General features: G+C 41.2%; 1 pseudogene across 1 annotated transcript in view; it reads right to left on the reverse strand.

Moving 5' to 3' along the window:
* Positions 1–268: 268 nt before the first annotated feature.
* The window catches only part of LOC311041956 (polyunsaturated fatty acid lipoxygenase ALOX15B-like), a 54,303-nt pseudogene continuing 38,222 nt past the window's right edge, over positions 269–16,349 (reverse strand). The window contains exons 8-11 of the transcript in view: positions 7,220–7,341; positions 2,714–2,814; positions 1,525–1,695; positions 269–448 (exon numbers count right to left, since the gene is read on the reverse strand). The product of the transcript in view is annotated as a polyunsaturated fatty acid lipoxygenase ALOX15B-like (transcript). The remainder of the gene's footprint in view (positions 449–1,524; positions 1,696–2,713; positions 2,815–7,219; positions 7,342–16,349) is intronic.

Genomic DNA, 16,349 nt, shown 5'->3' on the forward strand with positions numbered 1-16,349 from the left:
GTATTGGTTAATGACGTCAATTACGTCAGAGGCAGAGAATGAGTTAATATGAGCATCAAATCAATATTTTGTATGTTGTATTTGCAAATGCATTCCATACCATTCCAGGGAAGTTAAATTATCACTGAGGATTTTCACAGTGTAGACATTAAGTATAACATTATGTATCAAATGGGGGTCTGTGGCCTAATGCACATCTACCTGGGGGTCCATCCTTAGAATGAAAAAGGTTATTCCATAGTGAAGGAATTCCTCAGAATAAAGTGAATCAAATGGCAACACTATTCTCCATCAGCTGTGGGTCCATGTATGTGTATGGGACTTTCAGAGAATGGTTTCTCTTATGGATAGCTGCACTGTGCTCTTTAAGGTCTTTTTTAAATTGGGCCATGAGCGTCAATGGAGTATCCTCATTGAAGTGCTGTTCTGGGTAATGACCAAGAGGAACCTGAGGAAATAGAAACATATATTATAATACAGGTACATGAACACATTTCCTGTCTGTGTATTCACAATAGTTACAATACATACATTTGACCTCAGACGATTAGAACTGCATTGGTGGGGTTATTTTGACTGCGATGTCATATAGCCTACGCTAGCAGCCCTATCCTACAATCTGCCAAAATAGCAAATAGCTCACAAGTGACGCGCTGTGTGCTTTTATATCAGCTATTTTTGGTGAAGATATTTAATGTAGGGTGAAAACAGGAGGGGGCCTAGTATTATCCGGTCAATTAAGTTTAGGTTTTAAGTGGTCCGACCCGCACCAAACTTGGTACAAGCACTGTTCAGGGGTCTGCCATGTCAATAGTCACACCAGGCCCTTGAGTTCCATTACAGGAATGGAACTCAAAGATGAGGTAGTTAATCAGGCGTCGTTTATGCTTGGTTGTATTTATTTATTTATTTTTTATCCCACGATTTTGTAACCCCTATTTTTTTCACCCTGGTGCCAATGCCTAAGCGTGTAATCCTGGGCACTACCTTCCCTCTGCCAGCCTAGGGAGGCCAGGGCTGAGCTCATGCCTCCTTCAATGCATGAGAGCCAACTGACCTTCTTGTCACCTGACAGGGGAGAGAGTTTCCCTGGTTAGACGTAGCGTGTGGAAGGAACACGTTATTCCAACCAGTTCCCTTCCCCTCCATCAGGCGCCCCGACTGGCCAGGGGGAGGCAGTATAGTGACCAGGATTACTGCTACTTTTTTGTGAGGGTACCTACCCTAGGAGACACAGGGAGAACATGCAAACTCCACACAGAAAGGCCCTTTCGCCAACCCCACCTAGGGTGTGGGCACTGATGACGCAGAGGAGAGAACACGCCCCCCAGCGCTACCGACTGCGCCACCGTACCCTATGCTTGGTTGTATGACACCGCCACACACCAAACATATCAGTGCTACAAGCTCACAATGTGTCGCAGTGTGATGCGACGTGGGATTTTAGATCTGATATTTCTGAACCGCAACACCTAACATGCAACTATGTATAAGTTGACTTTTAATGAAGGAAGGGACACTTACGAAGTCACTGGAGTCTTTGCTTAGCAGCCACAGGGTGGCCATGCCATTGGCCGTAGTGTGGATATCAGGAAGGGTTTGTAACATGCTGCTCTCACTTGAGCTCCCCTTAGTGGTGGGAGGAGGACGTTGCAACGTGACGGGAGCATTGGGCATCCAACCACCAAAGTCAAACTATAAGAATAGAAATAGATGAAGATGTTACACATATGCATGTCTGTCTGTCTGTCTGTCTGTCTGTCCGTCTGTCTGTATATCCGCTGAAAAGTTAGGCTACATAGATTAAGCGATTGCAGCCTGTCTAAGTGCACCTAGCAAGTCGCGGAAGTTTAACATGCGGGGAACTGGAGTTATGGCTGTTTAAAGCCCAGCCAATAGGAACACAGAGGGGGCGGGGCTTAAGCAATTTCAGGCTGTCCCTATTGGCCGTCTAAGTTTACCTAGGAAGTTTTGTAGGTGTTTCGATGCTGGGAACCAGAGTTATGGCTGTTTAAAGCCCAGCCAAAAGGAATTGTAGATTGTCTATTTTCACTTCCTGTTTTGCGTTGAAGTTTGACGCTTCGCTACAGTCACACCGTTTTACAAAAATCCAAGCTTTTGATAAAATGTCATTGTTAACGTCTTTTATGTGCGAATTTGAGGCGGATACGACAATCTGCCTAGGAGGAGTTTGTTAAAGTACAACCCTTCAAAATGGCGTGAAATGAACAAAAACGCCACTATAAAAAAAATCAAAACGGCCGACTTCCTGTTTGGTTTCGGTCATGGCTCCGGAGACTTTTTCATAAGTCGGGACATGATACAGGTGTGTACTGATTTTCATACATGTAGGTGAAACCGTATTGTGCCATGAGGCCACGCCCCCTTTTCTGATGATTTAAATACGTACTTCTTCGACACAGGTGATGTGTGTGCAAAGTTGCGTAGCTTTTGTAGCGCGTATTGCGCCTCAAAAACGCGATTCATGATTCACAGAATAGTGATAATCATTGCAGTTTCAATAGGGCTTCGCACTACTGTGCAGTGCTCGGGCCCTAAATATGTAGCTTTCATGCAGAACTCAAACTTAATGTGAAGAGTCTGTCACGTCAGTCAGTGGTTCTATGACAGTCTGTCTGGTCAGTCAGTGGTTTTATAACAGTCTGTCTGGTCAGTCAGTGTTTCTATGACAGGGGAATCTAAAAGGACATACCTGTCCAGAGTTGACAGCAGAATGCTGGGCAGAGCAAGTGAATATCACCATGGTGACAAACTTCACCAACTCACTCACTGAGCTGAAACTTTTAGGCACTCCTGAGTGTGGACAGAAAACATGAAAGAAAACAGTTGTTGGTCAAAGGAATCAAATCATTACATAATAATTACGGTAGAAGCATTGTGGTAACAGGAACATAATACAAATGCAAACAATACCTGCATAATACCTGCATACAATGCATATAACTGTTGCCATGACGTAGTTATTCAAAAGCATTGTTTATATGTTCATGTCTATATCTAAAAATAGCATTATGTGAAGTTCATCGCTACATATATTCAAACCAGAATCATAATAAACACTATTAAAAACATTAATCGTTAAAATGTTCAGAAATGTGTGTTTGATAGATTATTTCTCTGCTGTAACAATGCTTCTTGGAAATAACTTGATTGCCTTTGGAAATCCTGTTTATTTCCATTTTAACCTGTTAAAACCGGGAAAGCATCTGAGTCATTTTAGATTTTAGTGTTGGCAATACAAAATAGCATTATCTAAAAGCTCACAGCACATCAGCAAGCTTGTGCATCTGCTATTTTTGAACAATTTTTGAGGACATCTTGAAAGTGTTTTTTAACACAAAGCTTTTAAATCGTCTCTTTTAGTTTAAATCATTCATACAAGGTTGAATACATATGTGTGTGGTCTTATTTTGAAGATAATAAGATGTTAAACAAATATTTCATAATATGAGCTTGTGTAAAAGTATAGTTTTAAAGATAAGGGTTAAAGTAAATTGTCACATGTTGAAACCAAGGCAGATGCTAATTCCCTGTGCTGATTGAGAAGGCTGGCCCAATAAGTCTTTTGTTCTTAAAAACCTGTTTGTAAGTGGTTGGAAATGAACCACGAGGTGTGTTTAATTTTTGCATATATTGTAATGTTTCTGTGATTCAGGTTACACTGTGATTGGCAACACACAGATGTTATGTCCGAATGTAAATACACACATTTCTTTGGACAAACCCAGTTTCAAACTGGATTCTTGTTTTTCTTACACTCAGGGAATAGTGTTGTTTTTGTCTGATCGATGGGACCATATACGACACGTGCGTGTGTATATCAACAAGAGGTTGTTGGTTTATTCTCAATCTTTGGATTTGATTATAACTCCTGTGGTCATTTACCTAATCTAACAGCCAATAAAGCCATACAATAAAGTACACATGTATAAAGCAGTGCTTAATTGATTTGTATGAGCCTATTACAGCCGGCAAAAAGGGCAGTAAGTAAGTAAGTAAGTAAGTAAGTAAGTACGTAAGTAAGTAAGTACGTAAGTAAGTATTGTAGCTCTCATTCTGCCTCACGTCTTCTATTGGAGAGGATCCAATCAACACAACTAGAGTCAACACCAAAGTAGTTTACAGAGTTCATCCACAAACAGGCGGGGTTGAATAGTATTGAAAGATGATGAGAAATCTACAAACAGCTTGTCATGATTTTGAATAAAAGATCATGCAAGGTGACAGTAGCGTCCTGTACACCCTGTCTGCCAGTCCTATATGCAAACAGAACATGAAAAAATAAGGATCTTTTGAAACAATAAATTCAGGGGGCTTATATTTATCAACTGTCAGAGTAGGACTGCTGATCTAGAGCCTTATCATTACTTTTAATGACATGTAAAACAGGTCACAGGTCAGCGCAACACTATGCAGACATCAGTCCAGGGGCCTGTTCCTCAAAAGGGAATTAGTGCTTAAGCCTGGCTTTAACACCTATCCTGGCTTAATTTAGCCAGGATTAGGGCTGAATCGGTTCCTCAAAAGCTGAATTAGCTTGAAGATTAGTTTAGCCAGTTCACCCTGGCTAAGTTTAGCCATGACCCGATTCCTCAAAAGAGAATTGAAGCAAGCCTACCTTAGTTACCATGGCAATTTAGCTGTGAAGTTAGCCTGGTCAGGAGCAGGCTAACAGCCAAGCTTACTTAATCCAGTGCCTTGTTCTTCAAGTTTTTCCACAGTTAATTCAACACATGTGTTTGAATATGGACTCATTTTAATGACCTTGCATTCAAATAAAATGAAATAAATACAATCAGATATAATCAAATTAATTATATTACTGAAATAGTGTGTGACCATGAATCATAATTGTTTCACAATGACTCATGTGATGTCATTGTCACTCTGTTAACACTATAGTTCATATTGTTGTTAGATGTTTGATAATATATAACAGATTTTTTTCCACTGAATGTAAGTCAATGAGGAGCATATTTTAAATGATCAATTTCTAGTCAATGGAGAAATATTTTTTTATTTCTTGTCCGCCTTTGGAGTTACATCATGATGGCAAGGTAATACACAACCCAAACCTCTACCAAAGTGGTCTTGCAAATGTGGGGTTATTGCGTGTGTGTCCCCCCCCCCCCCCCCCCCGCTCATCCCGTCGCGGCCCCCAGTCGCGGTCAACCCCCCCGTCCCGTCCCGTGCGTCCCGTTGCCGTCCCGTCGCGCGCGCGCGCACACACACACACACACACACACACACACACACACACACACACACACACACACACACACACTGTGTGTGCTTGCAATACTTTGCCACGCTTTCTCCCTGGATCTATTTATTGCGGTCGCGTTTCTCGCTTATAATACATTTTACTTCCTTGTATGATTTCATGAGCTGCTGCAATGCTGCTGTTCAGCCACAGAGAGGAACGCCGCTCTGGTTTTGGACTCCATGATTGGTCAAGTTCAAGGATTCTGCTATCGACTTTCATGGTCTTTTATAGAAATACGTGAAGCCTGGCTTCATTATCCTGGCTGGACATAGCCTGGCTTGACAAGGCCTAGCTCGACAAAGTCGCTCCTTTTCAGCCTGGCTTTGCTTCGAGGAACGGAATAAACGAGGCTTATATGGACCCGACTTTGTCAAGTCTGGATTTGGCTTAAGTCCAGGCTTAGTTTATTCACCTTTTGAGGAACAGGCCCCTGGTCTGGGCTTTCATCCCAAGACTGGCCTTTATAGACTGATTTTTTTAAATCTCAGCCATTCATTTTGATCATCTGTTCTGCTGGTTACAGATAGAGTAGTGTCAATCTGGCAGGAACCATGCCATTAGGAAGTCCATTATACTAGAAAGGTCATAGAATTGCATTTTATATATATTGTGTGTGTGTGTGTGTGTGTGTGTGTGTGTGTGTGTGTGTGTGTGTGTGTGTGTGTGTGTGTGTGTGTGTGTGTGTGTGTGTGTGTGTGTGTACATCCCATCAACCCTATACAAATTACCCCACTGACAGAAAGTGTTTTATGAACGGAAGAGGATATTTGGATATCATGTCTATAAAATGCAACATTTATTGACACCTGCAACGTTTGAAACTATAACCGTTGCTGTGCTCGAACGACCTGCCATCTGTGTTATTAGCACTAATAGCTCCATAAAGAACCTCTCACTCCGCTATACAGCTCCGAGATGAGGTTCTATGTCGCTTCCTCCAGGATCGGGCGAACGTCTGCCAAGACTCCGCTGTTTACCCTTTTGTATATGTCGAATCCCAAAACTAGTGGTAGATTCCAAACAGCACGGATGTTTAAGGTTAGGTCGGCGCCATAAAATTTTAAGTCGCCAGCGAAACTACCCGTTTAAATCGCTTATTTAGTCAGCCTGTGGCCATGTTTCCCATTCAACCCGGAAAACCCCCCTACGTCCGCTTAAACATGGACATATGATGATTGTGATAAACATTCTACGTCGGGTTAAAAATGGCTGTTTTTCTTCTTTTTTATGACCGGGTTGGGCATGGTGGTGCAGTCGGTAGTGCTGTCGCCTCACAGCTAGAAGGTTCAATTCCTGCCGGGGACGCTGTGGGTGCTGGGGGCGTGTCCTATCCTCTGTGTCCTCCCATATTCTAGGTAGGGTTGGCGAAAGGGCCTTTCTGTGTGGAGCTTGTATGTTCTCCCCGTGTCTCCTAGGGTAACTACCCTCACAAAAAAACAAACTAATCATTGTCTCTATACTGTCTCCCCCTGGTCAGCCAGTGCGCCTGATGGAGGGGAAAGGAACTGGTTGGAATAACGTGTTCCTTCCACACGTTACGTCCTACCGGGGAAACTCCCCCGTCGGGTGATAAGATGCGGTCTACTAACGCCTCATTGAAGGAAGCATGAGCTCAGTTTGGGGCTCTCCCCAGGCTGGCACAGGGAGAGTAGCGCCCAGGAATAAAAGCTTAGGCAATTGGCATTGGGTGAAAAATGGGTTAACCAATCTCTGGATAAAAACACTTAGATTAAAATGATAAAAATGATCTTGTCAGACACAACCAGGAAAATCAAAAGGGCAGTGACTAGGGTGCAAGAAACGGTGAGAGTGTTGAAGTGCAATGCTCATGCGCTGGGAAGAGGAGCTCTGCACTGCCCATAGAAATGCATGGTAGACAGGCGCTGGCAGCTCAGAAAACGCTATGTGTGCACTAAGGGCCCCTAAGCGTACCTGTTCTTGCTTGGCAAAGGAATCCATGCTCAAAGATGTCCTTGATCCAATTCTGCAGCTCACTGTCTTTTTGGACCTCATCATCAGTCTTGTAATAGTAGCCGAGGATCCCCTCAACAAACCTGCACAACACAACACAACGCAACACAACGCAACACAACACAACACCATTCAGCCAATCAATAGATAGTACCCATGTATCAGGCTAAATTTAGTTGTGTTCCAGTTTAAATGTTGTCTGTTCATTTCTTTGTGCCATCACTTCCATATCCACTTGTTTATTCTGTATCCCGTATTGGAGCTCTCTCATAATTGGTATTCTGACCTGAAAATGCATTTTCTGTTGACTAAAGAGCTGGAGAGAAATGGAGACTCCTGTTACTGAACAAACACTCTATAGAATGAGTTATATCTGAATATACTGTAGAGCTATTTACCCTTATTTTAACAAATAAAAATCACTTATACCCTACCTTTAACATTTGTGACCATTTTTGACTAGAGGACAGTCATCTCGCTGGTGCCCATTGTTCAGGAAAGGAGAAAAAACTTTTTTTCAAAAATAGCACAGTTAGACTCTTCACATACCATAGTATGTCTGACAGAAATTTCAGAGCTTAAATCGACATGTAAATATGAAATAAACGCATAAACATGTATTAAAATATAAAGTTTGAGCTAGCATGTGCTAGCATTGCTAACAACATCCTCAGTTTCCATCCAAACATCGCGAAATCGCAGTAAAATCCGCTATTTCTACCCGATCGTTTTGAAAGGTATCATTAGTCTGTTGGCTTGTGTCTGATGAGAATGTCAAATAAAGATGTATAAACAATCATATTTTGTTAAAACTGTTGTGAAAAGGTATCTAGTTAAGTCCTCCTGGTCACTGGAACCAGCTGGTTCCAGCAGGGGGCAGTGGCAAACACTTCTCAAAGAGCATACATAACAAAGAGAGCCTAACCCTAAACCATTAAAGAGCTGGTGCCATGTTTTTGCACTTTTTTTTAACACTGTTTTTCATGTGTCTATGAGGTTGATAGAACTTCATTAAGCCCCCCGGTGGTGGTTTTATGGTGTTTTATGTCTTCTCTGACTATTTGGAGTTTCTTCCTGGAGGCTGAAACCTTGAGGGTCAAACGTGCCAATAGAGAAACAGCACTTTAGTGTCATAGTAAAAACATACCCTCCCTCTCATTATCATAACACAACAGGTGTGGGCATGAGGAGGAGGAGGGACTAGGACAGGTGGGTGGTGCTAAGGTGGTGGAGAAGGTGCTAAGGCAGGGGTGGCAAACTCATTTTGGGGTGAGGGCCGGATTGGTCAAATGGTGACTTGTTGGGGGCCGGAACCAGTTGCGGGCGCACATGCGCGCTCTCACGCACTCAGACACTGCTACTAACTTTTTTTTAATAAATGTATTAAGAAGAATAGCTACTTTAATTATTGACATTAAAAACAAACAATGCAATTTGTAATAAGGGTAATAATAATAATAATAATAAACCATTTTAAGTATAATAATTAAATTTGAAGTGGGTGGTTAAATAATTAGATTCATAGAACAACAGTGGTGTAAAGTAACTAATTACATTTACTCAAGTACTGTACCCTAAGTAAAGAATTTACGTATTTTTACTTTACTAGAGTATTTCCAATTTCCAGTACTTTTACTTCTATTCCACTACATCTCAGTCACTGCTATGACATATAACAGTATATCACTTTAAAAATGTTTTATGAAGATTAGCTTCTTTAATTATTTACATTGAAATCAAACAATTCATTTGTAATACTACTTAATAATACTCCTGTTATTGTTATTGTTATTATTATTATTATTATTATTATTATTATTATTATTATTATTATTATTATTATTAGTAGTAGTAGTAGTAGTAGTAGTAGTAGTAATAGTAGTAGTATTATTATTAGTAGTAGTAATAATAATAATAATAATAATAATAATAATAATAATAATAATAATAATAATAATAATAATAATAATAATAATAATAATAATAATAATAAAAAAAAACATTTTAAGTAGAATAATTCAATTTGAAGTTAAACAATACCTGGTAATGTGTGTGGGTGGTTAAATAATCATTTTAGGGGCAAGGCCACTTGGCCTTTGGTGTTGTAATTTTGTCTATTTGCACGATTTTAAATTGTTTTAAATAATAATAAAAAAGGAACATACAAGATTTCCAACGATAATATATAGCCAATATATGGTTCTGTATCAGTATATGAGTCAGTTTTTGCAGATTTCATTCTAATTGGCTACTATGCCTGCATATGAATTTCATGGGCCTGTTGGTCACCCTGGCTTGGCGGAGATATGCCCTGTTGCGCACTCTCCGCACAGCAGCAGCAGGTGAGAGCAATTCACTTAAACTGGGCTGTGTTGCGCACCAAAAAACGGACTAAAACTGTCACACACACACACACACACACACACACACACACACACACACACACACACACACACACACAGTCAAGCGTTCACAGCTGGTGTTAATTATTTTGCCCTGCGCAGGCTCTTAACTGTCGCTGGTTATCCTACTAATGTGACTGGTATATACTTCTCCAAACAACGGTGTTTTACCGGATTTGTGATGCTGTTGAACAAGCGCTCTCTCCAGTACAGGTAGAGTTGAATAGTGATGGTCCTCTATATGTTAATGACCTTGGCTGTGGCTTCACGGCTTGTCCATTGTTCTCACATAACAAGTTTGTCCAGTATTCAACCCCCAGGCAGCCTCAGTAAGGAACTGGCGGGTGCTGGCGTTTTTTTCTGCCTTTTTTTTTTCTCTCTCGTTTTTTTTTCCATTAGAGGTAGTATTAAATGTCGTTTTTTTAAATCACCTCGCGGGCCAGATTTGACGACGTCGCGGGCCGGAATTGGCCCGCGAAACACCAGTTTGCCATCCCTGTGCTAAGGTAAGAACCAGGCATACTTAATGAACTGGAGGCGAGTCCACATAAAAACATAATTTTAACAATTTCTGTACACTTTTTTGAAAAAAATCATCCTCCTAGTATAACTTTCATATGACATGAAAACATGACAATGAAAAAATACTAGATGACTGTCTCCCAGTCAAATTTGGTCACATTTGACAATTTCTCACTCAGGGAGCTCTCCAGAGTGACTTAATATTCATGGGACATTAGTGTAATGATTTTTATTATCTAGGTCATTCAAAGTCTGGTCAGATGATGTGGATGAAAGAAGTTCATAGGAAAACACAAGGTGATGTCTCAGTTAAAGCAGCATAGAAGAGGAGCGATCGATCGGGAACACATTAAGTCTCAAACAAGCGTCCAAGTTAACATGTTCTCCTTTATTGAAAGACAAGCAGTCACATATATACATTGACAGAATTAGTGTTGGACAGCCCACCGAGGCGGTCTCGTATGGGCGTAGCTATTACACAAATAAATTATGCCTATATGTGTAAGTGAGTGAAGTGCAAAAGTTCATCAGGTGAGATAAGCAAAGACATCGGCAGGCCCCCTTTGCCACATCCTGGATTGTCAGACAGATGTGCTGATGGGAGGATGTGCTGTGGCTAACAGGGACCCGATGTTGAGCAACATCAGCAGGCTTTCACCACGGGTGCAATATGGCCTCCCGCACGGGGCGCTATAGCCTCCCCGATTTACAGGAAGTCTTGTAGATGTATTCTGTAGATAACTGTCATTTCTGCAAACATGTAAACAGTTCTAGGCTAGCGTTTTACTAAGAAACGTTAGGGTGACAAAGGGGACAGGAAATAAGGTTAAGAAGCACTGCACCTCAGCACTTCCATCCCGGACAGGTTTCACCCCTAACATAAAGAAAGCCAATTACTTTTTCATTATGTCAGTGATGTGAAACTGCATACAAGGAGTTAGGTAAAGAAAAGTTAGGTAGAGGAAAGAGCATTGTATAATATTCACAACAGTTGCCCTCTTTTGTCCTGAATAGGACAACACCATTATACAATGAAAGAAGACCAGCATACACCTAATCAGTCATAGGAGGAAGAAAAGTATATCATCATTTTCTAATACATTGAATACAAATATAATGAAAGGGAAGGAATATATGGTGCTATGTCGTAAGTGATGAGTAGATGTCGTGCTTTGACCAGTTCAGTGATGCCACTGTGATTGTAGCCACGGTACAGACACGACCACTACTCTGTCGAATTGAATCAGTGTTAATTTGTGGAATACCGGAATACCTGTTACGACTCTGAAATTAATTGAAACAATTAGTTTATATTAGTGTCATTTGAATGGAGAATCTGAAACCATTCTGTACAGTCTTCTCATAGTGTGTGTACAGAGAGGCCCAATTCATATCGCCGGGGCGATGTTTCCTGTTGAACTCAAACATGACAGATCGCAGGATAAGGTTCTCTTTGCCTGTGTACTTAACAATTTATCAATTTCCTTCCCATGATTTTGTATGAGTAGCCTAACTTGGCAAGATTCCAATCTGCCACTGTAAATGGTACAGGTGTCAGCATTGGTGATTTTGAACTCAAAGGCGTTTGGTGACAAATCCAGCAGTCAGTCATGTTCTTTTTGTGAGCAAACTTTGACATTATAGTTAAGGCCAAATTGTCATGTCTAACCATATTTTGAGAGCAGAGTCTGGGTCAATGTTAACAGGTTGTGTGATTGCTAGGTTGACAGCATTTAGTCGAATGGCAGAAGGCATGTCATTGTCAGCCCTCTTTTTTCGTGACATTGAACTTGACTGGCCTCTCAGATTCAGCATTTTTCTCTTAGAGAAAGGACGTTGTTTGCGTTCATACATTTAGTTGTAGTCCGGTGTGTCAGGTGTGGTCTGGGAGAGAACAGAATGGTTAGTGATGCCCTTCATCATATAAACCTTTATGAGTAGCTGTGTCCTGCCACAGGCGGACACGTCCCCTGGGCCACAGACCCACACCTATGGAACATATCTATGTAAATCTAAATGTCTACAAAAATGAATATCAACAATATATTTATATGTATAAAGCTACCACTTCATATACATAAAACATGATAGTGGGATTATTTGTTTTATCTTTATACAAATTCCTCACATTTTAACATTGATATCATGTTATATCGTAGTTCTTACATATTATTACTATTATTACTATAAGTAATAGTGATACATTATTATTATGAATATAAAACGAGTAAAAATACATTATATAACAATTAGTAAATGGCATTTACTTTTTCTGTGTAATTGTTGCACCACAAAAATGTTTCTCTTTTGTTTCCTTTTCTGTTGTGACATTTAATTTAATGTAATTATTAATAAGGTGGGCATAATAAGTTTCTGCTTCAGCCCAAACCTTTTCTGCCAAAATGATCTTGTTGACAATATTCTGTATGTTCAACTGTTTATTTTTCTAAATCATGACCAAAATAAATAAACTAACTAACTAAAGTATGCCCAGAGCACAAACGCAGCAGCACATGCTGCTGAGACAACCAAGGGTTAGGGTTAGGGTTAGGGCATAACAATTATTATTATAGAGCGGCAATCCTGAGTCAACCAGGGTCTGTCTACTCTATTTCTTGGAGGGGGCGGAGGGCCACGCCTGCCTCGAGGTGCGTACGGCGATGGGGGCTCTCTGTTGGACCAAAACCGAGGGTGTGCGGGAGAAGGAGACACGTCCCCCTCCTCGGCCCTGGCGCCCGTTTCCTCTAATCCTCTCTGCAAGACCCAGGGGCCTGGGGGAATAACAGTTAGACATTTTATATATATATAAACATTGTATTTTTCTGGTGCCCGCCTCAAACGGGTTGCGTAGATCCACCTAGGCTCCTGGGCTGTAAGGACAGCAGTTCTAGTGACAGCGATGACCTCAGTCGGCTCACTGTACCTCGGCTCACCCGGGACTGCTTTCAGTTCCTTCACCAGTACTAAATCACCTGGCCTGTGGGGGTGAGACGGACCTACTAGACGGCAGAGGGAGAGAAAGTGAGACATTACCATGAACGCTATTCAGTTTGTTAATCAGAGCATTGGTATAGTCAGATACAATGGTGTCCATGTCTCCGGTGAGACATGGACCAAGGAGTTTAGTGTTATGAATCCATGGAGTTGGAAAAGGCCTGCCCATGATCACCTCAAAGGGTGAAAGTTTAGTCTTTTTTTTGGTTCTGGGTCATTCTGATTGCGGCCAACACTGTAGGCAAATTGTCCACCTAGTTTAAGCCGTTTTCCAGGCCCGCCTTCACCAATCTTTCCTTAAATAAAACGATTCTTACAATTTTGTTGTACTGCTGATTTTAGATGCACAAAATTGTTCCTTAATTCTATTTACTACACTTATTAAGAACTTAAGCTGATTCTACAAAATGTCTTCTAACTCCTAACTAGTTTTCTGAAAATGCATGTTGCTATATCAGTGGTGCTCAAACTTTCATGTCAAGGACCCCCAAAATTATATGTATTTGGCTACGGAACCCCATCCCAAAATATTGTGTTCCAGGGAAGTAAAGATTCGAGTAAAAAAAACAAAACATATATATATATATATATATATATATATATATATATATATATATATATATATATATATATATATATATATATATTCAAAGATTTGCACAAATATTCACGATTTTTCAAAAATAGTAGATCTACAAAATTCTATTTACTACCCCTGTTTGTCCGGCATGTGAACAACCGTGAAAATGACGGACAACAAAAGGTAATGATGCACTAGGGAGGCAGACGCGTCCCTTTTCATCGGCATCAGCAGCCGCCTGTATTACCAGTAAGTCAATAGAGTGAGGAGTCAGGGCTGAGCTAAACATTTGCACTGCTGCGGTGTGTGTGTGTGTGTGTGTGTGTGTGTGTGTGTGTGTGTGTGTGTGTGTGTGTGTGTGTGTGTGTGTGTGTGTGTGTGTGTGTGTGTGTGTCTGCTGCCTGCTCTGTGTCTGGGTGAGAGAAGGGAGACATAGGAATGTGAACAAGTTAGTCCCCAATCAGGCTAAAATCACTGCAGTTCTAATGAGTATTAAACTAAAATACTGCATTAACTCACATGATTATATAGGTGAGTATATATTTAATTATACTTTGTTGCAAAGCAAATTCTAAATTAATCCAGCCTATGGAGATGTGTGTTTGTATTTTGTTTTACAATTCCACACTACTAGACATTAATATGCCCTCTTGGAAACTTTTTGTCCAATTCCACAGAGATAAAACGGTTGTGACCTGGTTTTAATGGCGGCCAGGTGCAACGGCAATTGTTCGGCAGATCAAGAAATCCACACAGAATAGGCATACTTAGAATCTATATAGATACTGTGACAACCTCCCTTCAGAGAGCTCACAAGTGCGAATTAAAACCATTAACTCAGCCTTCTGTCTTCTGAGAAGCCTTCTCCGACATATATGACAATTTGTAGCACTCAACAACGGCGTCAGGCAGCTTAACAATGGCATAACCACACTTGTACACACCATCAGCAGGTTTCGAGCATGGACCATCAACAAATACGAAATCACCTTCATCAAATAGGACAGTTGAAATGTCCGTGTTCGCACCCGCCGTCTCGGCTAACTGTTCTAAGCAGTTATGTGGTGTTGTGTTTGTGTTGTGAGCTAACCTTGTTAAGAATTATCAACACTTGGTGATTAGCATGCAAAATCATGTCATAGTGATTTTTGGATTTTCTCAGCTGATTGTATCATCAGAGCGCAGGCCACCACCCCACGCAGGCAGGTGGGCAACCCTTGCTCAAAAGGTGAGAATGAAGTCGACAGATATGCCACAGGGTGAAATCCAGACCCAGATTTCTGCGCCAGGACCTCACACCAGTCTCACTGACGTATAGATGAAAAGTTTCTCCGTATCTCAGCAAGCCAATCGCAGGCTGACTGCACAGAGAGTGTTTCAATGCAGTGAAAGATTTTGTCATCTGCTCGGTCCACGCAATATCCTGAGGACAACCAGTCACTTCGTCTCAACACTTGTCATGATAGGAGCAGTCATGCAGCCAGTGTCGAACGTAGTTGACCACGGCGAGCCAGGATCTCATTTGATTTTGAGTCCTCTTGGGTGGGAGCTGCTTAATCATTGACACACGATCAGCAGCCAACGTTCTCTGTCCCTTCGACAGCACAAAGCTGACCCACTGCAATTTTGAGAAGGAGACCCCATGCCCATACTTCAAGAGCATTTTAGAGCCACTTTCACAAGTGTCTTTGTCCGGTGCAGTGAGTAAAAGAATGTCCACATAAGACGGCAGCCTTCAGGTGGTGCGAAATAAGCCAGGGTTTCATGCACCATGTGTGCAAAGGCCGCAGGACTGTCAATCAGGCCCTGGACCAGCCGTGTGAAACAATACTGTCGACGTTCGAACTCAAAGGCCAATAGTGGTTGCATTTCAGCAGCCACAGGGACTGAATGAAAAGCTGAACACAAATCAAGCACGCTAAAATAGGTGTGATCGGCTGAAATAGATGTTAATATGTTAATAATATTTGGGACAAAGGCAGGAAGTGCCACGATCAAATCATTAATATGACATAGGTCAACGTTCAATCTATAACCCCTACCACCTGGTTTGAGAAGGATGAATAGGAGAGTTGAACGGTGAATATGTAGGCACGATGATGCCTTGGTCAAGCATTGATTGAATGACAGGTCTAATTCACTTTTCCTTTGTCAAAGGATAAGGTTTGCGTAGTGTAATGTGTGTTTAGCCTTATATGGAGTGCAATTAATAGAGCCTGTGTGGTCTTTATGTTTTGCTCATAACTCAAATGGCACGTCTCAAACGTGCTCAGGTATGTGCAAACCGTGGTCAGCACTCTGCACTGACATTGCTACAATAGCAGAAGAAATAGGATATAATACAGGTACCGTCAAATTGTCGGACAACACAGTCATCAAAAGCAGCCACAAATGTCACCTGTGGGCCCATGAGCAGAGCCATGTATGGACAAACAACTAGGCGACAAAGCAAAACTTGTCTACGCATTACCTGGTCAGATTCTCCCCTAGCAGTGTCAAAAGCTCCATAAGACTCCTTAAGTCTGAGTGAAATCAACAAACAGCTTCATAACATCACTACATTCAAGCAACATGTTTGATATTGCATCGGACA

Source organism: Gymnoscopelus microlampas (genome assembly GCF_963454915.1).
Source record: "Gymnoscopelus microlampas genome assembly, chromosome: 3".
NCBI classification, from domain to species: domain Eukaryota; kingdom Metazoa; phylum Chordata; class Actinopteri; order Myctophiformes; family Myctophidae; genus Gymnoscopelus; species Gymnoscopelus microlampas.